The 25,555-nt window shown below is 37.6% G+C and overlaps 1 long non-coding RNA gene across 4 annotated transcripts; it reads left to right on the top strand.

Annotated features, from left to right (window-relative positions):
• Nucleotides 1–18,455: 18,455 nt before the first annotated feature.
• Nucleotides 18,456–21,750, top strand: LOC109203012 (uncharacterized). 4 transcript variants are annotated; one of them, XR_003220780.1, is made up of 5 exons: nt 19,030–19,299; nt 19,394–19,432; nt 19,658–19,813; nt 20,274–20,366; nt 20,677–21,750. It is a non-coding gene; the product is annotated as an uncharacterized LOC109203012 (long non-coding RNA). The 4 variants fall into 4 exon arrangements; XR_003220781.1 differs by adding an exon at nt 18,456–18,540 and having other exon boundaries at nt 19,234–19,299; nt 19,658–21,750; XR_003220779.1 differs by having other exon boundaries at nt 19,034–19,299; nt 20,274–21,750.
• The last annotated feature ends 3,805 nt before the right edge of the window (nt 21,751–25,555 follow it).

Genomic DNA, 25,555 nt, shown 5'->3' with positions numbered 1-25,555 from the left:
TACTGAACAGTGAAGCAAAAGTAGGCATTAGATCTTTAAATCAGCCTTAACTACAAACATTTTTCTATAATCATTTAATACAGTGTAATACAATAACACCTGAATCTGAGGGAATAATAACCTGTGCTGATGTTGCTTTAGGAACAAAAAATAATTATAATAATAAAATACATACATACATATGTACATATATGTATATATATATATATATATATATATACATATGTACATATATGTATACATATATATATATAAAAGTGTTGACCATTATTGTGAGGCTGATGAGAATCAGTGGCAAAAGGTAAAGAAGTGACAGTCATTCACAGTACAGTTTTATTATTGTTATAAACTGTCGGATGCTTTAGTAATGATAGTCTACATGTTTTATTCTGTGCAGTGCTATATAAATTTTCTTTTTTTTCAGTTTATTGTATTATACCGTATCCATAGTGTGGAAGGGGACATGTTCGCCTTGCAAAGTATTAAAAAAACCCTCAGACTCATGAAATTAGCATTTAAAAGTATTGACTTTGATCAATAATAGCAGTCAGAAAAATAATCATCTGGCACAATAGATATTCATTGTTAGTGAAAACACGTGGTACAAAGCTTTTAGGAAATTACAAAATGAGCCCACTGTCAAAATATTTCATTCAGGTGACAGTTCATATTTTCAAAATATCTGAAATCCTTCAAAACAGTTGAATTGTGCACACAAAAAACAACATTTTTCATCTTTTGTTTGCACATGTTTTAGGGCATTTAGACAAATGCTTAAATACAGCCGTATACAGCTTGATCAGAAATTGTTTTTTGTGGACAAATCAGATAATATTTCTGTCAGATATCAATATATCCATGCCAGCTATACATCATATTCAAAAATAGTTTTTACTGTATAAATAATCCCATGCAAAATATCATCTAGAAGATGAAGAAAAAGAAGTCCATCCATTTGTAAAATTCTGCAAAGCCCTTAGGGATAAGTCACAGTACTATAAACATTTATAAAGCTTGAGCATAACAGCGGTATAGTCATTTGTTTACCACAAAAAATGGTGACTCCATCTTAAATAACCATTTAAGGGCACAACAGTCTGTATAGTGAGGAGGAGTAAGGGCTATCAAAAAGAACAACCTACTATGAGCAATGATATATTAATTACTCTATGTTCTGATTCTCCCTAAGTTTGCTTAATAAACAATTATTTCAATTTCATGTCTCTCACTCTCTCTTTATCTATCTATCTATTGAAGGTTAATTAAGTAGAGCCTTTAACTGACATGTTGTATCATCTCTCTCTGTCCCTGATCCCTGCTTATAAACCTCTAATTCAAAGACAAAAACCATCTGAAAAATCAGTAAGAGTATGGACCGCGGAAGCCACCACAGCCCTACAAGACTGTTTTGATAACACGAATTGGAGTGTATTTGCAGAAGGATCAGACTTGGAGGGCCACACATCTGCCGTACTCTCATACATCAGCTTCTGTACTGAGAGCGTAACAACAACAAAGACTGTTAAAGTGTTCCCGAACCAGAAGCCATGGTTCAACAGTGAGGTGAGAGCCCTACTAAGAGCACGTGACAGCGACTTCAAATCAGGAGACCAAGAAGTCTACAAAGAGGCACGCCAATCTCTGGTTAAAGGCATAAAAGAAGCCAAGCGCAAATACAAACAGCGCATCGAGGAACACTTTAACACAAAGAACTCCAGAAACATGTGGCAGGGGATCAAGACACTCACTGGCTACAAAGACAGTTGCACACAAACAACTCCCCAGACATCACCTTACCTGACACCCTAAACCATTTCTTCACTCGCTTCGACCAAGAAAACAGGGACACCATCACCCATCCTACCATTACAGAGAGGGACGACGCTCCCATCCAGCTGGAGCAGCACCAGGTCAGAGCCACACTGCGCAGAGTCAACGCGAGGAAAGCAGCTGGTCCTGACGGTGTAGCCGGTAGAGTGCTTAAAGCATGTGCAGACCAACTAGCAGAGGTTTTCACCACCATCTTCAACCTCTCACTGCTACAGTCTGTAGTACCATCCTGCCTTAAGTCAGCCACCATCGTTCCAGTGCCCAAGAAGAACACAGTGAGCTGCTTGAATGACTATCGTCCAGTTGCTTTAACACCCATAATTGCCAAATGTTTTGAACAGCTCATCATGTCACACATTAAAGCTGCCATCCCTGCAAACCTCGATCCATACCAGTTTGCATACAGGGCAAACAGGTCGACAGAGGATGCCATAATAACAGCTCTTCACACAGCCCTCACACACCTGGACTGTAGTAACACCTATGTGAGAATGCTATTTGTGGACTTCAGCTCTGCCTTCAATACAGTTCAACCCCACAAACTGGCTAATAAACTAAGCAACTTAGGAGTCAGCAGCTCACTGTGCAGCTGGATACTGGACTTCCTGAGCAACAGACCCCAGAACGTAAGAATGGGAGAGCACACCTCCTCCACCCTCATTCTGAATGTGGGTGTCCCACAGGGGTGTGTCCTCAGTCCCCTCTTATACTCACTTTTCACCCATGACTGTTCACCAATCCACACCAGTAACACCATTATAAAATTTGATGATGACACCACTGTCATAGGACTGATCGACCACAACGATGATTCAGCCTACAGAGAGGAGGTTCAGCATCTGAAGCAAAGGTGTGACGACAACAACCTGCATCTGAACACAGCCAAGACCAAGGAGATGGTAATCGACTTCAGAAGAACAAAGCGATCTGTGCACTCTACCCTCTACATTGATGGGGAGGAGGTAGAAAGGGTAGAAAGCTTTAAGTTCCTCGGAGTCCACATCTCGGCCGACCTTACCTGGTCCACAAACATCTCCCACCAGGTAGGGAAAGCACAACAAAGGCTGTACTTCCTCAGGAAACTACGTCAGGCCCAATTACCCCAAAGACTGCTAGTAAACTTCTACCGCTCCACCATTGAGAGCCTTCTGACTTACTGCTGCACACTCTGGTTCAACTGCTGCACTGCGGAGGACAAGAGGAAACTGCAGTGGGTGGTGAGGGCAGCAGAGCGGGCAATCGGCACTTTACTAACCCCCCTCAGAGACATCTATACTGGCAGACTTCAGCAGAAAGCCAGCATCATCATCAAAGACCCCTCACACCCCGGACACTCACTTTTTCCCCCCGTCCCTCTGGTAAACGCTACAGGTCCATCAGGTCGAAGACAAACGGACTCAACAGAAGTTTTTACCCCCAGGCTGTGAAACATGCCCTACCTCCACCCTGATTGGAGGATAACTGCACTGCCAACACTCATGGACATTACACCTTATTTATAAATCGTATTTCTGTTTATACTTCAATGCAACCAACACCCTTACCTCTTTAAACTGTATGTATTATAACATTATTTAGTATAGTTCCAACAGCACACCCCCCACTCAATGTGCAATATCATCCCCCCCCACACACTCAATGTGCAATATCACTGATCACACTGCACCTCTCAATGCACCTGCTGGCATGTATGTGTATGTATATAGATGTAAGCGTGTATGTGGAAATATGTGTGTGTATGCATGTACGGATGCAAATATGTATATATACATATATGTATGTATGTGCGTGTATGTTTGCAGGTGTATGTATAACTTGTACATATCTTTCTTGTGTAAATGTAAATTTGTCTGTTATTGTGTAAATACTTACGCTATTGTGTACTTCACACACATGGAGAGATGCCAAACTGCCTTTCACTGTTCTTATAACAGTGACAATAAAAAGCTATTCTATTCTATTCTATTCTATATAAAGTATTGTAGCTTTTAAGTAATGCCCAATGAAGCTATCTAATGTGATAAAGCAGAATGAATTACCACCATAGTCATTCTACTCAGATAAGTAACCTCACCACCACCAACAGCATGTTTAGGGTTGTGAGTGTGCAAATCTTTGGCAACAGGGAGGTGTGAGGCCCCGTGGCCCCAGCAGAAGCAAGCTGTTCAAGTGCTTAGTGTGATGTTTTAAAAGGGCTGACAATGCATGCAAATCATCTTGAGTGTCCGGGATTTTAATGTGGCTGAATCACCAGAGAGCAGTATCCTGCCAAGCTGAACTTTAACCAGTGCTATACCTGTAATCACAGGGTTTACTCCCTAGCTGTCTCATTGGAAGGAAATGAAATGCCTTGTGGGGCCTCAGCAGTTAGATTGAATGTTTGTGTTGTTACCACTGAAGACACACTGTCAATCATGACAGATTGCCTAAGGTGGAAGGGCAGATTAGGAGACAGTTTACATGTTTAAATCAGCTTCTTGTCAGAAGCAAGACATCTGTGAATTACTCTGGGGCTTCTTAAGCCCTTTATTTAAAACTGACTTGTGCATTTATTACCAGACTTTGTAATTATAAACACTATCTGATTATTGCCACAATACCAAAAGATTTTCTTTGTGCATGTAATGGGCACTTCTGTGAGGAAAAAATAAAACACACTCCAAATATCATTTTAATAGTCTTAGTCTAACCAGAAAGACAAAAGTGGCACATATGAGACTATTTTAAAGTATGATGCTAGCATGCTAAGTGTAGACATTTCCCCCCTGCCCTTTTCTATCAAGCTTCTACTCAATATCACCTTGGGAAGGCAGGGGTGTGGAGGAGGGGTTTAAAGTATTTGGTTGATATATGACCAGCCTGCATCATTTGTGACTGCCTTATCACTCAATCACAGCAAGATGGAGATGCACAGGCAGACAATTTTAATGACTCCAACCTCAACACAAGTTGGCTGCCTAATCTCAGCACCGCGGAAGTTCACATATCATACGATATACCACACATATTTTCCTGTTTTCTGTACATCAGGGGATATCATTTTAAATATTTACTGCAAGGTCTAGTTCAGTTCAATTCAATTCAATTTTATTTATACAGCGCCAAATCACAACAACAGTTGCCTCAGGGCGCTTTATATTGCAAGGTAGACCCTACAATAATGGTGTAGTGTCTAGTCTAGATTTAGTCTTAATTTCTTTTTCTTTTTTTTAGTTTTTGTGTAGGCTCTGCCATTTGTATTTAAAACACATGAAAATCTGTTCATGGTCAGCAATAATTTGAAGGCTATAGTGGCAACTCTGTGTGTAGAAGTGATTGAGGTTGGGGGTTTAAGTGGTCCAAAGTCTTCACAAGTCAGGCTTAATTCCAAAGTGTGTGCCAATCAGGTGCACCAAGTCTTATCCCTGATGCAGTTTTGACCCTCCAAATAGATATATCTGTGTGTGTGTGTCTAAGCAATTTTGCAGCCTGCTCAGTATTTTTTGTCCATAATTGCCTCCTGTCAAAATGTCTGAGTGAGCTGATTGCAGGAAATAGGACAGGACATGTGTGCCCCTCATTAACTCATCAGTTGGTGCAGCAGATGTGGCAGTTTGAAAGATAGAGTAACGTGCAGATATCAGCTCTGTAGCCGATGCTGTTATTTATAAACTTTTATTAAGCCAAGAGTTAAACCGTGCCCTTTCCCTACATTGTATGTTTATGCAGCTATGGTAAGTGGTAAAAGTCAGAGTAACATTGAAAGTTGAGGGCATGACGTGTTGGACTTTATGCTAATGAAAATGTATCTCTCTATTCTGGGTCAAAGAGGACCAGAACACCATTTGAATTACAGAAGTGTACACCTTTAACTGGGGATCGTACCTACTGTACGTACTAATTCACTGGAATTCCTTTTAGGCTGTGGAAAACAAACAGAGCATGTCTGGATACCCACAGACATGAAAAGAACAACTCAACTTCATAGAAAAACCCCAGCCAACCATCAAATACATACTGATGAATCTCCTGCTCTAAGGTTAGAGTTCTATCCACTGAACTACTGTAATGTCCATACTAATGTCCATATTCAAATATAAGACTCTGCATGATGGTGCTCCATAAATGATTTCAAGCAGATATGAGATTCTGTTGGAACGCATTAAAGCTACAAGGAGTATACAGAGGAGAACCCAGAGGGTACATATCACTGAGATGTGAGCTATACATAATGCACAAGGAAAAGATGCAATCTCTCAAGTATATGGTAATATAACAGTGGGACTGGAGGTGGGGGAGGTAGCAACACTACAGCAGGAGTAAGCAGCAAAGCCAAAGCAGTATATGTAGAGGCAGCATAAATGATCAGAGGAGTGAGAGTGTAAGCTTGTTAGATTATTAAGGTCGTCTTACTGACTTGTTGAAATGTGACTGGTGATTGTAAGAGTCAGCTAGTACTTATCTAATAAAGCTGTGCACGATTTCAGTGCACCGCCTGAACTCACACAGTTTCAGACACGTCAGAGGATTCAGAACCATTTTTAGCTCCAAAAGACACACAATTTCACTGATATTAGCAGCTTTGTGTTTGTGTTTTTTAATCAATTTTGACTGATAGACTTGGCAACATTTATTTACTTTTTGTTAATGTCAGTTGGGTTGTTTTTTTTTGTTGTTTTTTTTGTCTGGCAGTGTTGTGTATGTATTTGAAATTTTCCTGAAAAAAAGTTTTGCACTTAGAATGCCCATTTTTAAAACTTGCAATATATTTCAAATTGCGCCATTATTTAATGGGGCATGTCTATTTTTGCACCTGATGTGCATTAATTTATTTGGAATGTCTGATAGATTTATTATCAGAACAAAGATAAGTGCATAATTGGCACAGGTGGATTGCTCAGAGCTTTGAGAACAGTGCCAGAGCTTTGGCTCTGATCTGTCATCACCCCAGATGTTTAGAGTTGAGCCATGCAAATTTCTGCTAACCTCCTTAGTACAGAATACATACAAGGAATGGATATGGTGCATACAGTAAAGTTACTTTTCCCAGGAAGCTGAGTGGTTTACAGTGGTTTGGGATTTCTAGGTTTTACTCACATTACTATGCAGGGATAGATCCATATTAAAAAAGTATATCACTGTCACATTTGGTTGTAATGAAGTAGTGCTTAACTGAATAAATCTTGCACTCCACCATAACTGTCAGAATTCTCCAGAGAACAGCTTACCCAAGACCCCTGTCCCCATCAATTTCTGTTCCTATTTAAGGCGTTTCCCCTATATCAGATCATCTTGATTTCTACTTAGTTGTCTTTACTTAATCTGAACTGACATGCTTTTTCTGGAGCATGTGAGTTGTTTTTTTAATCCACATCTTCAGTAGATAATATGTGACCAACAATATTGTTGTTGTAGAGTCTGTCACTCATTAGTCAGACAAACTACCTTTATCTTTATCTGTGTTCAGCAATTTGTACTCTGTTAGAAGCTCGCTCACAAAACTTGCAATATGACTGTAATTTGCCCTGCTTAACAAATCTGGCCTTATGTATGTTGTTAAAAACTAGAACAAAACAAATCCCCTCATTTGCTGTCACTAGAGCCTTTGGGCTTTGGGGTTGCCTTTTTTAGTTTTGACAAGTGTAAGAAGGTAAGAAGGAGGTGTCTGTGCTCCAGGGTTCGAATGTTCAGAAGGCCCCTACTTCTTCTTACAGTTGGTACAGGTAATCAAAATGAAAATTATTTTGTCACTGACCTGTTTTATTTAAATACTACGTATTGCAGAGAACACATACCGTCTTTAGCATCTAATACAGCAAACACCGTCAGGTGTTGATCAATTGATAGCTAAGCCCCTCTCTTCACCCAGGGCACAACACTTCAAGTCTAATGAGACAGCTACAAAGTCAGTCATTGATCTCTGGCCCAAAGTGCTCAACTACCGCCAAATGAGCCTATTTGAGATCTAGCAAAGTAGTACAGCTGAGTTTGTATTTATGCAGATCACTGGCACATTGTGATCTTTAGTGCACATTTTAGCATGATATTTTGTCTGCATTTCAGCCTTCTGAGACCACATCTAATCACAAGTGAATGGCAAAGCAAGCAAAAAATAAAGTTTTTGTGACAGGAGTGTGAGGTGCTACGCTCATATAGCAGCCACAACTTAATCCTATTTTTTCTTTTTTTCTTTTTGGTACTCTCTTTTTTTGAATTACAGTAACTCTCTTTAGCTTTTGTGTTATCATGGTCCCAAAATAGAACCAGGATCATACCATCTGATTACAGAAAGATTGCTTTGTAGGCTCATTTAAGGTATATAAAATTATACTCCATGTCAAACCAAAAGACAATTAAAAACATGGTAATGACTTCAGTATGAATATTTCCTACTTATACTGACATTATTGCTACACTACACCCACTGTAGTAGAGCAATTTCAGTATATGAGGGAGACTTTAAATCTGAAGGATTTAAAGGATTACCATTAACCAGACTAACCAGCTGATCAATACTACGCTAGCAGTGATCAGTGAGATGCTCGGCTACAAGTTGAACAGCCACAAGGAGTAGTACCCTCCATGGAGAAGGAGACTAGAGGCCAAGATCAAGGTAACATATACCAGAGAAATAGAAGGCAGGAGAATAAACCAGCTGTTCTCCACAGACACGTCCAAGATGTACTCTCAGTGGCAGGGGAACGATATGAGACATCGATTCACTGATCCACACCACCAGGATCTACAGCAAGGACACTGGAATAGCATTAGGATTGGAGAAGTGTAGTCGGATGGTAACGAAGAGAGGGAAGGTTGTCAAGTTGAGGGGATGGCACTACCAGAAGGCAACATTGCAGACACTGAAGACAATTACAAGTACCTGGGAATCCTACAGGCAAATGGAAACCACGAAGAGGCCACTAGGAAAGCTGCAACCACCAAGTACCTGCAGAGGGTCAGGCAAGTCCTAAGAAGTCAGCTGAATGGTAAGAACAAGATCCAGGCTATCAACACCTATGCCCTGCCCATGATCAGGTACCCTTCTGGGACATTAACCTGGCCCAAGGAGGAGATAGAAGCCACTGACATCAAGCTGAGGAAGCTCCTGACCATGCTTGGAGGGTTTCACCTCAAGTCCAGTGCCCTTAGACTGTACGCTAAGCTCAAGGAAGGAGGCCAGGGACTAGTGAGTGTCAGGACCACGGTCCAGGATGAGACAATGAACATCCGCGAATACATCAGGAAGATGACCACGGCCAACTATGTGCTCATTGAATATCTCAGGCAGCAGAAACCCAAGAAAGAGGAACAGTTGACGGAACCATCATGGAAGCCTCTGCACAGTATGTACCACCAGCAGACAGAGGAAGTGGCTGACATCCAGAAATCCTACCAGTGGCTGGACAAAGGTGAACTGAAATACAGCACAGAGGCACTAATCATGGTAGCACAGGAACAAGCTCTAAGCACAAGATCCATAGAGGCTGAGGTCTATCACACCAGGCAAGACCCCAGGTGCAAGCTGTGTAAAGATGCTCCTAAAAAAATCCAGCACATAACAGCAGGGTGCAAGATGCTAGCAGGGAGGATATACATGGAACACCATAACTGGTCATGCACAATATATTAGATGTTCCTAGGACTGCACTCTTCTGGATAGAGATCCTAGATGTAGTTTCTAGCCCTCTGATGCATGAACTATGAAAGCCTTGGTCAAGATTTTTTTCTTAAGTGCTCTTATTCTTCTCAGGACATGAAAAAAAATGTTCAACTCTTTTTTTTCCCAAAAATATGTTTTTTTATAAAGTTATAAACTTGTCCACTCCAGTGGACTACATGCGCCCGAGCACTTAGCATGAAATACTGTGAATTTACTGTAAAAATGAATTACCTTGTGTTCTATTGTAAATATACAAACACTTGTTTGCTTGTATCCTTTGAAAAACATCTCAGCAATTTTTTGGAACTTTCAACTCATATAGCCCCAATGTTTGGGCGTAAATAACAAAACCAGTCAACAGTCCTAGCTGTGAATCCTACACCTGAATATGGCAAACTATCTCCAACAAGAGAAACATTTTTGAGTCTACACAGTTCTATAACGACAGGACCTCTGTCGGTCACATCCAAAAAATGAAAAAACACTCGGATGTACCACCTCTTGTTTCGACGTCTGTGGGGGTACATTGCCAGACATTGGTCAACAAGATCAACCCCACCCATGTGTTGATTGTAAAGGGCCACAGAGAAGGGCTTTTGGATCATCATCATCTTTTTTTCCTTCTTGACCCATCTGTTGGCAATATCTTCAGGGGATTGGCCAGCACAGGACGAGACCATGTGGATGACAGAACTGTCGAACCATATAGCCTGTCATATAGCCTGAAGTTCCTGCTCTCACCCATACCTTCAGTCCCTGGACTTATCACTGGACTTATCACTGAACTCACCATCACTGCACTCATCAATGAAATCATCATCACTGGAGCTGGATGGAATTTCCTGGACTATTCTGTACGCTGCCTTATTCTTTGCTGCATTTGAAGTCTACAAAATATGATAAAATAATTATTATAGTAACTCAAACTACAGCTGATCTGCACAAAAATATATATTTTAAATGAGTAGCTTATAAATTTAACAATTATACGCTTACTTATAACCAAAACAGTCCCAAGAAGCAGTGAAGCAATTTATGACTTATGTTAAAAAAATATAGTGGGTAATGCATGATGTCCACTTCATTGGACACATGGTTAATCGTAGTTTTCTACATATTAGACATAACAATTTCTTATTCCAAACAGATAATATCCTTCCCTAGATGTTACTGCATATCATCATATTTTTTTTTACCTGTTGGGCTCTTCTAGCATAGAAGGATTGACAGGATATGCCAGCAGTGGTCGGCAGGGGTGACAGTTTGTCTGCCATCTTTGATTCAGAGGAAATTTACTTGCAGTTGCACTAACTGAACACTGAATTGACCTCAATGGAGCATGGCAGCAGAGAGCACTCTAGAGGCTAATATGCAGTTCCACCATAGAAACCAATGCATTAAAGAGATATGTACGGTTTAGTAGCTGTCCACTCCAGTGACCACTATGCATCAGAGGGCTAGATTCTGCTGAAACCACTTGTTTATTTTCCTATCTGTCCTATCTTATGTCTTTTTGTTCCAGTAACCCAATTCTCATCAGGATATCCTGGTTCCTGAACACCTGATGCACAGATTGTTAATATTTTGTCTTTGCCAGTCTGGCATCTTTTCTACAGTTTTAGCTTCTACTGAAACAAGCTTCCTGGACAAAACTATTATTTCATGCATCATATTGTGTTTCACAGTAATGTTCTCATTATTATAACATTTTTGTTGATATGTTAACAGTTTTAGCCACTGGCTGTAACAGTACTGTACATGCACAATGGGTCAAAAAACTGTGGATACTGTATACAGTATACTTTTTACACCAGGACATAGTAAAAGTGAAACTTCGTTACCCTGCAGAAGACTGGACATTTGCAACCTGTTACCTGCAGCTTCTCATCTAGAAGTTCACTTTTGCTCAGTTTGTGTTCCATTATGCAGGTGCATTTTTATATTACTTTTGTAAGTCATTTAATATAGTATTTTTTTTTCCAGCAATGTCACTAAAAGTGTTGACTATAAACGATTTCCACATGTTCATGTGTCACATATAGTGCTACAATTAATAGGTTTAAATCACAAAATTGAAATAAAGTGATGTGTTAATAATGGAGCACTGAATCAATATGCTACAGAATTTTATTTCACAACTCCTTTCTCACCTCTCCTGAGCAGATGGCTTGTAAAGGGAAAAAAAAGCCAACAAGTAATCATATGTGCAGTAAATGGTGCTAGTTATGTTCCTGTGGAGAGACTACAGATGGCATGGTGATAGTCTTGCTTCATAGTGCATGTGCAGTTTTTGACACACCCTTTAAACTACCCCAGTGGGAACTTTTAGCATAGACCATGTCACTACGCATTACAAAGCCAAGTATCCAAACAAAAGACTAGTAAATCAGAGAGGAAGTGACTTTTTTAGGTATCTGTCTTCCTTTGGTCTTGGTCTGACCTAGCCAGCAAGTTAAGCAAATTATTTTTGGTTAAAGATTAAACAAACACTGGCAGACAAATATCATATTGTAAAGATAATAAATATTCATCATTTCATTAGTAAGGCAAGGCAAAGCAAGTTTATTTGTATAGCATCTTTCATTGCTATACAAATGAAAGATGAAAAGATTGCTATACAAAAGAACAGACAAATACATTAAAATTCTATAAATAATTAAAAAAACAAAAATGCAAAAATTAGAAAGGTAAAACAAATTTTAAACTATGAATTATGTTTAAGAACAATTCTGTCTTCTCCCTTTTTTTCTGTTTACTTCTTTAAATCCTTGAAGTAATATTTAACATTTAAGGATTTAAATATGGCTGTTACCATAGGATGGACACATCAAATATTCAAAACACATTCAACAGATTGTATACAAACATATAATATCTAGCTAAAAATCTGTTTGCAGTAGCCATTTTATCTTGTTGTTGTGTTCTGTAATTTGGGCTAATCAGTACTCACAGTTAACTGGAAGTAGGAAAGTTCTCCAGTTGGCAGCTACTCATACTGGTTACCTACTTAACAATGGCAAATTTTGCTGATTTTCTTTTTCAGGATAAGTTTTTGTGGTGCAACTTCTATGCTATCTTCTGTTTTCTATCTTCTATGCAGCCTTTAGCTTTCTACAAATATTACCATTAATCAACATGAACTGTGATTAAACTTAGACACAAATGACTTAACAACCTCTTGCCTTAATGAAACAATAGTTTTGCAATCATATATTAAATTAGCATCTAGCAGTATCCATTTACGTTCATACTAAATGAGGCATAGCGTTAGTAGTGAAGTTGCAGTTGCATTAGCTGATTAGCATCAGTTGTTTCATTCATGCTTTATAATCACTGACTAATTCTTTAGCTGCTTGCCTAAATCTAGCATTTCTGTTTATGCATTGTTACCATCCCAACTGGATTTCTGATCTATTCTTGCTCTACCACCCCATTACATAGGCCCTTATACATTCCACAACACTGTGGTATTTCTTAGAAACTGTTCAGTAATATTTCACTGATATTGCTTCAGAAATGTCCATTGTCTGTGTTAGATTTTACAGGTATTAAAGTGGGTTTTGGTAGGTAGGAGTACCCTTAGATTTGGGTGTAGAAGTGCAAAGTAGGGAAAAGAATCCCTTTGAAATGAGTCAGAATCATTTGTATCTTTGTGTGCAGGCTATGATCAACTAACCTGTGCATCTGAAATGAGTTAGGACATTACAAGTAATCTTTAAGTATAAAACATGCAAGTTTCTACTGTAGAATCAGTGTGACAGTTGCTTTAAAGTGTCTTTGGGATGGCTTTCAACTTTGGTTTGTTTTTACACATAAAGATCTTTTGTGTCTTCATTAAAAAAGAGATTTTTGTTGGCGTGTAGAACTATAGCCTTGTATAGGTCTATGTTGTTAACTAGTAATTATGGTATATGGCAGTGTGTTTTACATCTTTTTACAGAGGAAAGCAAAAGGTAATGTAGCAACTAGTATAATGAACTCATTTCTCCAGCAAGTAATTATGTAATGCATTAATTTCAAGAAAAATACTGAGTTATGTGCAATACAGTAGTTTTTTTTTAGTAATAATCCCAACAACGCCATGACCACATGTTCTTTTACATGTAGAACAGGAATATAGCAATGCCTGCGTATTTTGTATTTTACCTATCAGATATAATTAGTCATTTCCTGAAGGTGTTGGAATACTGTTCCAGATCATTTGGATTTGAGATTTTATATTTAACAGTTTTGGGGGGGGTTTTGCAAACTTAAAAGCATGCTATGATACTATGTGAAGACACATAGTACCTTATCTGTGACCGGCAGATATGATACTATATGTCTCCAAAAAAGCATTCAGAGTTGTAAGTTACCTACATCTTAGGTGTGCTGTAGCCCAATTTACAGTTATAGTGAGCTTTTAGAGCTGTTACATGCCTCGTATGCACAGCTGGGCAGGTGAAACTGTGCTGTCTCTAGTCAGGGTGGCACAGTGCTGGGCTTGGTTAGCACCTTCATGCAAGCAATTGTCAGTGAGCTCGGTTAATTGGCATTTGTTGGTGTTGGTGTGAATGTAAGAGTGTGTTTGTGTAGCTCTTTGTATTAGCTCTGTGATTGATTGGTAACCTGTCCAGCATGTAGGTTAATTGTACTATGCCTTTTGTACTAGTATGTAAGCTAGAATAGGCTGTAGGTCCCCAAATTCCCATCTCTGTGATCCTAAATTAGATAAAGGGGTTAAGAAAAAGGACGGATATTGTTTCCCCTCATTTTTTTTTTCCTTGCGTCATTGGGTTTTAGTTCCTATGGAGACTAATGCCACTGCTTGGTAATCCACTTTAGAACCACATGCTGATAGTGAGATGCTACCATCCAATTTTGTCTAAAATATCAATGATCAAAGGCAATAAACAAGGTCTGAGTTAACTGTGACTTAAAAACTAATTTCACCAGAGCATTTTTCCCTTCTCATTTTTTTTAAACACTTTAATTAACATACAGTCCCAGAAGTCAAGCTGAGATACTCAGCACAGATAATAAAATTTACTTGAAAATGTATGTCAAAGAGAAATAGATTTCTGGCTTGTCAACTCTAAATAAGCCCATGGCGTCATTAAGTCGGCTAAAGTCTATACCTGCTAGAGTACACAAGCAAGAGAATGGGCAACAATGAAAAAACTGTATACTATTGTCTGTATGGCATGGTTCTGACCACAGATTTCATAGAGTTGGTTGAAATGGTAAATGGACAGATTCACTGTCTGGGCACTCAAAGAGCTTTAAAAAAACAGGTAAGATTGAATTACACATTAACACTATTCTCAACGTGATAATATTCTGTTAATGATACAGATTCTGACAGAACACAACATGATAGATCTCCAAAATATGCTAAACCCTAAAGCCATTAAAGAAGAGAATCTAGCCATTCCATTAAGATACAGTAGTGCAAACTGCATGTATATGTGGGTATTTGTCACTGTAAATACTCAGTGAATTAAATTATTTTATTTTATTTGGACCAATAAGTGATTTCCAAACTGTCTTTGTACTTTGTAGTAAACCTATGGTTCAGTACAAAGACCTATGGAGGTTTGTTGGACCTAAAGGCAGCAACAACAGCAAGATTTATGAGTTAGAAGCAGGAAAAATGGGCAGACTGAGGGATTTGAGCAAGTTTTACAAGGGCCAGGATGGCTAGACGATTGGATCAGAACATCTCTAAAACTGTAGCTCTTGTGGGGTCTTTCCAAACTGCAATGATCACTTTCTCACGGAAGGAACAGTGGGGAACCAGCAACATGGTCATGAGCGGCCACTTAATGTACCTGAAGACGGGCTTGTTTGGGCTGCTTTCCTGCAGAGTCAGGGTGCCCAAGCTTACCTCTATCCAGTGCTAAAAGTCCCCAAAATGGGCATGTGAGCATCAGAAATGGACCACAGAGCAGAGCAAGAAGGTAGCCTTGTCTTGATGTCTTACATCACCTGGCATGTGTGGATCACTTGTTCCTAAGTGATGCGCACACTCTTTGCTGTTACAAGCATTTAATTCCCTATACAACTGGAGCAAGAGCTTAGTCTGCATTGCTGGCAATAAGTCGCATTCATCACTGTGGAAGACAAGGTACTAGGATGCACGATGGGAAGAAGGCAGGCCAGCTGAGGCACTGTGAAGCATTGGGCAATGTTCTGCAGGAAACCTTGGGTCCTCCCATCCGTGTGGATGTTACTTTGACACATATCACCTACCTAAGCATTGTTGCAGCCCATATACTCCCTTTCATGGAAACAGTATTCCCCTGACGGCTGTAGCCTGTTTGGCTGGATCAAGAACCTTGCCACAAAACAAAAATGGTTTTAGAAGCACAGTAATGAGTTTGAGATGTTGACATGGACTCCAAATTCCAATCAAGCATCTGTGGGATGTGTTGGAGAAACAACTCCAATACATTTGAGGCCCCACCCCAGAGAATACACGAATTAAAGGGTCTGTTGCTAACATCTTGGTACCAGATACCACAGCACACCCTCAGGGGTCTAATGGAGTCCATGCCTCGATGAGTCAGGGCTATTTTAGCGGCAAAAGGGGGACTGACACAATATTAGGCAGATGGTCCTAAAGTTACACCCGATCAGTGTATCTACAGTATTAACACACACACACATACAGATAATGATTTCTATACTGGTGATCAGAGATGGGCAGTAACGCGTTACTTGTAACGCGTTACTGTAATCTGATTACTTTTTTCAAGTAACGAGTAATGTAAGGGATTACTATTGCAAAAACGGTAATTAGATTACCGTTACTTTCCCGTAGGAACGCTGCGTTACTGCGTTACTAAAACCGTGATTTTTTTGCAAGAACGTCTCATGACAGTGACATAAGCGAGTGCGACGTTCGTGACAACAGCTGTCTGCAGATCATGCAGCGTTTAAAGCGTGGAAGTACTGACCTTATTTTGAGTTTGATTCCATAAAAAGTGACAAAAACATTAGTGTCCGTTGTGCGTGGGAAGAAAACTTCTTTTTACAGCGAAAAAACCCCTAAACTTCCAAGCAAGCACCGAGTGTACTACGACGTAATGTGAAATTCACAGAGAAACTCGCGGATTCTTCCACTGACCGCCGCGGCACACCTGCACCAGGGTAAACCTCCTCCGCCTACCCCAGTCCTGCTTTACAGGTGAAAATAGAGCAACAGGACCGCTAGTCTTTGATTTTATTTATTTTCTGCTGTGTTTTACTTGCATCTATTTGAAAGAGTGAGTGTAAACACAAAAATATATTTTATTTTATGTGCTGGAATGTGCAGAAAATAGGTTTAAATGTTAAACAAATTTCTTCCAGTCAGAGAATGTTGCATATAATTTAATTTTTGCTTGATGCATAAAGTTAAAAGATTAAAACTAATAAAACAAGTTTTAAAAAGAGACTTTTCCATTTGATTACATTTTGTATGATGAATTATGCAGAAAAAGTAGAATTGGGCTGAAAGATCTATCGCTTTATCACCTATTCAGGTTGTAAATCGTGTTTTTAAAAAGTAACTAAGTAACTAAGTAATTGATTACTTTTGAAAATAAGTAATCAGTAAAGTAACGGGATTACTTTTTGGGGGAAGTAATCAGTAATTAGTAACTGATTACTTTTTTCAAGTAACTTGACCAACACTGCTGGTGATTACCAACTCTCCTTTTTAAGCCAACCTTTTTAGTCAGTGTCTTTACTCATTCATTCATTCATATGAAAAAAATTGTATTGATGTGTTATTTAATTAATTTTTAATGTTAAATCCAAAAAGGTGACGTACTGAATTAACTTCCTTACTCAAGTAAAAGTACAGGATTGAATGAATCTAAATGTCAGCAGCTTAAATTCAAATTCAGCTACGTTACACTTGATGGAACTTGACTTTGACCCTGAACACCAGTCACTGTGTACCAGTCCAGCATAGTGTATTACTGTAAATTCACCACAGAAAGGCCTGCTAACTTGTTTATCCTGCACTAAACCATATTTTAGTAGTTTTTTCATGCAACCATTTAATATTGAAAAATTAGTGTACCTCAGTTTGTTTTGCATATGTGATTTTAAAAAATCTTTTAATTTCCAGTTTAATAAATGCCACTGAAATGTCCTTACCTTTAAATATTACCTCTCTTCTCCCTCCCCTTTCAAGTCTTTCTTACATCTTTCTCCATCTCTGAGTGGCACTATCGCTCATTCTCATCTCTCCTTGGGAAATGCAGCAGCTGGACTGCTAACAGACACACTGTGTCACAAATTGCACAGAAACAGTTTGTGTGTTTATTGATATTTGTTGAGCTGTTAGAAGCATTCCATTTGAAATTACCTGCCAGAACACTTTACTCCCTTTAACCTCTCTCCTCTTTGGTAGTGCTAGCTAGATGCTGAAGAACCACGACCACAACTTCTGGACTTCTGCACATGTTCCACCATACTTTAACCCCTCAGTATAGCATTACAAATAATACATAAATTATATGTTTTTGCTCCTTTCATCCCTTTTTGATGCAACAAGTCCTGGTCATGGAAGATACACCAGTAAGATTGGCTTTTGTGTTTTTGCTCCCTCCATTTAGGCCCAAATTGACTTAATGCTTTAGGGAAAAAAGTGATATACAAAAATAACTCCCCTAACATGTCTTGAACCTAAAGCAGCTAGCCTATTTTGAAAATGTACACTCCAAAAAATGAATGAGGTGGATTGTTCAGTGTATATTAATTATTTATTTTCATTTTACTTAAAATATATGTTTTTGTTAAGTTAACATATGTTTTTCTAATCAAGTCTACGTAATTGTGTCTATTATTCACTGTACATAATACTATTGTGTTACTTGATGGCATAACATTTAAGTTAAGTCAATTAGGATCGATATACTTTGTATATCCACTAGGTGGCAGTAATGCAAAAACAGTTGTAATGAAACCGCGAAGAACAACAAGGTTTCACGCATTGACTCTACAGTCAATGGTTTCACGGCTTGGGCCTGCTCATGCGCAAGACTTCAAATTTAACTTAAAAACTTTGTTTTGGCGCCAAGCTGCTGTTTATTTGAGAGGTAAGACCACTTTTTTCTTTGACTATGTTGTGTAGTATCTACATGTCGAGCATGGTTATATTTTGCGTTTGTCTTATAAGACATGTTATATCGTTTGCGTGCGCTTGTTCTACATTAGTTTTACTGGGTCCTGGACATGCTTTACATGCTTATTTTGTGGACTGTGTAAGAAACATTTTTATTGTTTTTGGTTTTATTAAGGGATTAGCTACAGGGGTTCATGGGGTTATTTTTTCATTTGCTTTCTTGGGATTCCTTTACTGTAATCCGAGAGTCATAAATATCGAATAGGATAGCAAGGATAGCATAAAGTGACATTTAAAATCCAAAAAGTCGGGGGCGAAAGCCACTGTGACACCATTGTTATGCTCTATCAGTAATCTGTATTAGGTAAAAATGGTCTGTAAATACAGCATGTTTCCTAGCGGAGTTATACAGATCAGCATAGTTATAAATTACAGTTTGTTAAATCACACACTTACTTTTTTTAAATAAAATTATTCACGACATATGAGTGGGCAGACAATGGAGGTCGACAGACCTGGTGATAATTGCTTCTATAGAAAGTTAGCACATGGCAGTGTCAATCTCTTGCTTTTCTTCTGAGTAGTATTTTATTTAGTTGTAATACAATCAATAATTTGCTTCTTGAAATTAAGTAATGAATTTCTTGTTTTACTGTATAAATTTCAGATCCTGCCTTTACCTGCTCCCTCCTATACTGATGTGGTGTATGTGGTACTGCTGAGCTTGTATGTGGTATGTGAACTGTTATACTTTAAAAAACAAAACTGTTTTATAAGTTAATTTTTCTTTAGTGACCCATCCCATGCCCCTGTTATTTCTTCTCCAGATCTGAACCATTGTAAAAGTTGCAGTTCAAGGGCCTGAGGTATGAAATTCTTTTCAGATCAGCTGTGATCAATATTTTTTGGAACTTGATAAATAACAATAAAAGCTGTAATGGCTCCATTAGCATTTTGTGTAAATGTTTGTGTTAAAATGATAGCTTTAATGAGGTCTTTCTACATTAGTTTTACTTATAAAGTATGTATATGTGTACATATAGTATGTATATTTACAGTACAGTATGTTGTGTTTGTTGACATGGTTTCAGGTGGAAGCAGAATTTGTGAGGATTACTACTGCTCCACTTGTTCCAAGGCTTTTTGCACAACTTGACCAATACACTGACCAGCTCATAAAAGTCTTCAAGAAAAAAGGAGGCGCTGCAGTGAAGAAAATTAGACAAATTTTGGCCCCAGCCACAAATGTGCGTTATTCTGTTGGTAGCAAAATATTATGGCTAATAAGATCACTTTCAAATTTAAACAGCTAGTGTATGGTAGCTGCACAGTGTACTTACATTTATATTAAGCAAGACAAAGTTTGGTACTCAAAACTTTGGAAAATTAAAATTACCTAAACATAAGTAAAATCTGATCCCTCAATTTCGGGTTAAACCATAAGTGAATGTTTTTATGTTAAAGATCAGTTTCTGAATGCAAAAAAGATGATGTATTAGTTTGTCTTTACCTCCATTATGGACATATATAATGTGGTGGAAACCCTGCCCAACAGGTTAACTATTCATGTCCATGTGATGATTAGTTGGTCTTGTGTACATGTCTGTCTCTGCAGTGAATATGTCATTCATTTTGCGTATAATGTGAGTTTGTGTCATCCTAAAGTATTTCTGTTTTCTCTTCCTGTATCTCTGCCACTCTCTACAGAAGGAAACTATTGAAAAGGGGAGGGAGTGTGTCCTCAGGGCACTACTTTTTTACCTGAATGAAGACCCAAGCATCCTCTTCAAAGAATAATTGGTTGGTAATTTTAGTTTAGTTTTTTATCTGTATTAAACCAAATTTTGAATAACTAATGTTGTTGCATGTTGTAGTGTTGTTGTTGTTGTAATTTGCATGGAACCTGTTTAAATGTTTTGGGGAATCTTCTTGTATACCCAAACTATTTATATTTATTGTTGAATCTGTAGTCTAAAATAGTGGCGCACTGGGGTGCATGTTCCTAATATTGTGTTTACTTCATTAAAGGGTAGCTTTGGCTCTTTTTTTTTTTTTCTTTTCTTTTTTTTAATTTAACTGGACGCCATTTTTCTTTGTTTTTGTGTCTAAGCTACAGCTACAGCTGTTCAGAGGGAGCTGGAACAAATTACCCTTGCTATCTTCACCATCGAAAAAGCTGATGCCAGCACTCCTCCAGCCGATGTGGGTATAACCATCTAGGGTGTTCTGCATGACCTGGAAAACATGGCCTCTGCATGTGCACTCTTAATGGGTGGGATATATGCACTGAATCTCAGTTAACCTCAAGACTGAAAGCTTTCTTTGAAGTACTTCAGAAGCTCTTCCTTCATCTGTATGTCAGCAGACTCTTGACCAAGGTACAGATGCTCAAGAATAAACTGAATGAATATGCCAACCATTAATTTGGATGATGAATGTTCTGTCAGATGGACAGAAGTTTTTCAGAGGCTGAATGGGAATAAAACGGTAATTTGTTGAAAATGACAGATAAAGGGAAAATTACATTTAAGAGAATGGGGGGGGGGGCTAGTAAGAGACAATCAAAAGTATTGAGATTTAAAGGATTTAATTGAGAGATGATACTGCACCAGAAATGTTGAAGGGTGGGGTGTATATTAGCGTTCAAGGTATATTGTTATGAGGTGGAAATATGTTCATATTCTGTTTGTGTTACATTGTGTGCATTGTAAAGGTAATTGCAATACATAATAAGAATAAGGGTAAGTTAGGAATGCAGGATGAATGTATATTTTGCGGACTTTTAAAGACGAACAATTGTTTCCATGTTAAAATGTTTACAACCCAAGTTTTTTGCCCAAACACTGGTAAAATAAATGTTGAGGGTGGCAAGTGTTAAATGGTTACTGCTGTGCTGTTGCAAAAAAACTGAACGCTGACAAGCTGTTTTATTGTTAGACCATAATGCTGGCATGTTTTATTAAAGTTTTATTTGGGATGGTGATATAATTTTCTGTGACTGCTAATATCAGTGGACTATTTATTATTATTATTATTACAACATTAATTTTTTTAATTGTGGCTGTTGAGGTGGACACTTCACTTTGCATTGTTAAAGGAAACCACTTCATTGGCGTTGTGTTACTGGACTGACCCTAAGCAATCATTGCAAATAGCAACTTTGCTATCCATTTTAGACACTAAACTATCTAACCTGTAAATATATCATTTATGTTCATACAACATAATTTGATTTAGGTAGTCTTAAATATCTCTTGTTAATCTTAAGTAGTTTTTTAAAATTAGATGAACTAAAGAGTTTTGCTTTAAACTAACACAATGCAATTTCGTGGAACCTGTTGACAAAATAATTTTAATTAAAGTCAACATTTCATTTTTTTGAGTGTAAGGACTCAAAAGTAGATATATTTGTGGGGGTAAAAATAAAAAGTAGTTAGAAAACTGAATACTCAGTTAAGTACAGATACCTCATAATTTTACATAAATACAGTAACAAAGTATTTGTACTTCTTTAATTTTCCACCTCTGTATGTATGTAAAGTTGTGTATGCGCTAACACGTGTTCAACATTTGCATGTATCACTTTAAACCTTATTTTAATGTGATCCAATACAGTATCCTGATGGAGCAGAGGTGCGTTCTCATTTGCTATGTAAATGTATTCTACTGAAACCGGGCCTATAAGTTATGATTAAATTGACATTACTGTTACTTTTTGTTCAATGTGTCTAGGTCAATACAGTGACTCCATCTAATAATTCAGTAGAATATTGGACAAAAAGAACATTCAGAGAGGTTAAAGCAAGGACCGCTGCGTGGCCAAAATACAGCATATTGACTCAGGCACTTTCTAATAAATGATATTGAACTGCCACACATTGCGCCACCTCAGGATGTTCTGCAGAGGACAATATGAGTTCAGTATTTTCAGTGTGATATTGAACAGTTCTTCTTATTAAGCTCTTTTGAGAGCGTAAGACTGGAAAAAGAAGTAACACTATTCAAATAATAATAATCACCTTATCATGGCACAGTGACCAGTACATATTTCCTTAATGACAAGTTTGACATAATGTCACAGCTTTGCAGCAGAGAATTCCAATAGTTTCCTCTTTCAGTACACTCCATATCTGTCAGACCACACAGGATCACCGTGCCTCTGGCTAAATGGCCTGTTTGGACAGTTTTTTTTATCTTGTCTGTTTTCTTATTCTTTGCATGTTTTTACAACAGGGATATCTGGCAGTTGGAAGGTCAAGGCTGAAAAGGTTACAGAGCTTTTGTTGATGTCCCCTCAATGTCTGAAGAAGTCCAATTATTACTCATTTTAGAAGGCATTTTCAAGGCATGCTAAGGCTTCCTTTTCATCTTGCACTGTATCTTATACTTGCAATTTGAGTCTATTTTATTCATGTTTTTAAACACTATCTTATCTGTCTTTTCCAATATCTTTATTTTTTTAATAACAATGGTTTTGAAAGGACTACTTCCACAGGTAGTGCAGGGATTTGGATTTTTTAGCTCCTCTTTATGATTTTGTAAACTTTTCTGGCGTGCTGCTCTATGGCTATTGACAACATTCTCTTTAAACCCAGAACAAGGTCATTTTTAGTTCCTTTTGGCAAGACAGAAACAAAACTTTGGTAAATCAGATGTTGTTTTCTCACTAATGTTTTATGCACTATATAAGATATTGTCTTTGAAATTTAACTTAAAACTCTGATATAATATTACATGAAACTTCTTTATTCATTTACTTTTTTACTTTTTGTTTTTAAGGAAGAATTGTGTGAATTTTATTTGAAGCCTGATTTATAACTACTCAGTACCTGCATCATTTTTACATTTTTAATTTTGTCATCAAATCAAGTAAAAAATCCATGCTTTTTTTTAGCACCCCTTCCAAAAAAATACATACAAACAAAAGCGTCTTCCTCCAGTATTTAACTATTTAGCAAGATAGCCTGTATCAGTTTAGAACATACCATTTGTGCTTTCTGTCTATACTCTACATGGACATTTTCACCTTTCTACACTCCTTCCTGGCTGGCTCCTCTCAGTTTGCTCAGCTTCAGTCAGCGTAAACAAGAAATGGACACTCCTGTGTTATACAAAGAGAGCTACAGTCTCTAATGAGATTGAAATAATCACAGCTTTCAGAAACAATAACTGACTGTGGCCACAAGATGACAGTAGTTTAGAGCCTGGGTGCACATATTAATTGACTGGCAAGAAACTTTACGATAGTCTGAGATAAAAGGAGTGAGATCGCTTTACTTGAGTACTTCTCAATTTATGAATGTCTGGTTTTAGATTTGAAAAAGCAAGCACTGCTTGCCATGCTTGTCCTGATGAAACGCCATTGTCTTTCTGTGTCCAGTTTTTATTTTTTTGTTATATAGCTCTATCAATACATAGTCAACTAATGCTCCTCCTTAAAACCTTGACATTTCGCTTTTGACATACTTCAGTACAAAGCCATGTGGAACACTTCTATTCTCAAAAGAAAATATATTTTGTGTCACAATATTATAATATGTGTAGGACACTGATAAGCTGAGCTGTTATATTTAATGCAGTATGGAAACAAAACACAGTGTGGCTTTTACCACAGCAGGGGATTCACTGTCACCGTCATTGGGTGTATGAACTGTTGTCTTGTTTGTAAAGTAGGCATTTGTGATTCTAGTGATTGCAGAAGTCATGCTTAACAGATAATTATGGCATTTCAGAAGTAATCTGAGGAAGCGTTTTAAATTCAATACCATACAAAAAAAAAAAAAAATATTAAAGTAGAACTTTTGGTGTTTTAACCAGAGGCATTATAATGGAGAGAAATGTCACACACAAAAACTGCAAATAGGAGAAACTCACATTGCCTGAAAAGACAATTTGTGTGGTGACAGACCTATCTATTCATGTTGGAAAATATACTTTTTTCTAGAGTTACTGTATTCATAACATTAATTAATACGGTATTTGTTCATGTGCCCTGGGTGAGTTTAAATTATTTGATCCCACTGGCACTCCAAACTGAGCAGTTAAGGAAACTGTTTTGTGGTGAACATCAAGAAAAAAATTTCACATTTTCACATAATTGATTTTCTCAGCGAGCTTGCTGCCCTAATTTAATTCTTGTAATTTTAATTAATTCTAATTTAATTCTACAATTTAAGCAAATTGTAGCAAATCAATGATTTTGAACTGTTAAAGCAACGATTGTAAAAAATATTTCTTTCTTTTGTCTTTTTCAACAAATTTTGTTTGGTTTTATTCTTGATAGTTTTATTTATTTATGTATTGTTTTGCACCTGAATATGTGTTTTATTCAACATAAGTCATATAAGGGCTTTTGCTAATTTATTAAGCAACACTATACAAGTAACAACTTATATGTGCAGCTGAATTATTATCTAACAAAGAGATAAATACTGTTTATTCTCCAACACATCGAGTCTATCAATACAGATCTTTTATATTACGAATTACCTTGAACCACAGGTTACAACGTTACACCAGTTTTTCTATATACAGTTCAATGGCCATATGTGGCCCTTGAAATTCATTTCACAAGCTCTTCTTATGTTAGTAAAAGATGAAACTCAAGGTCAAACAAATCATAAGTAATTATTTTTTGCCAGATTTTTGAGAAATATAATAATAAGAACAAATAATAATAATGATAACACAAGTGGTAAATCTATAAATAATGTTGGTAAAATACAGATTGGTGGAGGGCTGTTTAGTTGTTTTTTGCTAAATTCATTTGATAAAGCTTTCAGTCTGTGCCTACAATATTTGTTTGCCTCTCACTGCTGGCATCAAAACAACAGCCCTTATCAACATGTCTGCACTCACTGTCATTATTCATTCACGTTACTGACAGATTGCTATTTTGTTCCTGTAATGATGGGAAGGGCATACACTGACTACTTCATAGTGTCACAAATCTTTGCCAAGATGAGGTGTTTCATCTCTTATTCTTTACT

This window comes from Oreochromis niloticus, linkage group LG7, assembly GCF_001858045.2.
Source record: "Oreochromis niloticus isolate F11D_XX linkage group LG7, O_niloticus_UMD_NMBU, whole genome shotgun sequence".
Lineage (NCBI taxonomy): Eukaryota > Metazoa > Chordata > Actinopteri > Cichliformes > Cichlidae > Oreochromis > Oreochromis niloticus.
Note: the sequence above shows the minus strand (reverse complement) of the source record. Positions and strands in the feature narration are given on the sequence as shown.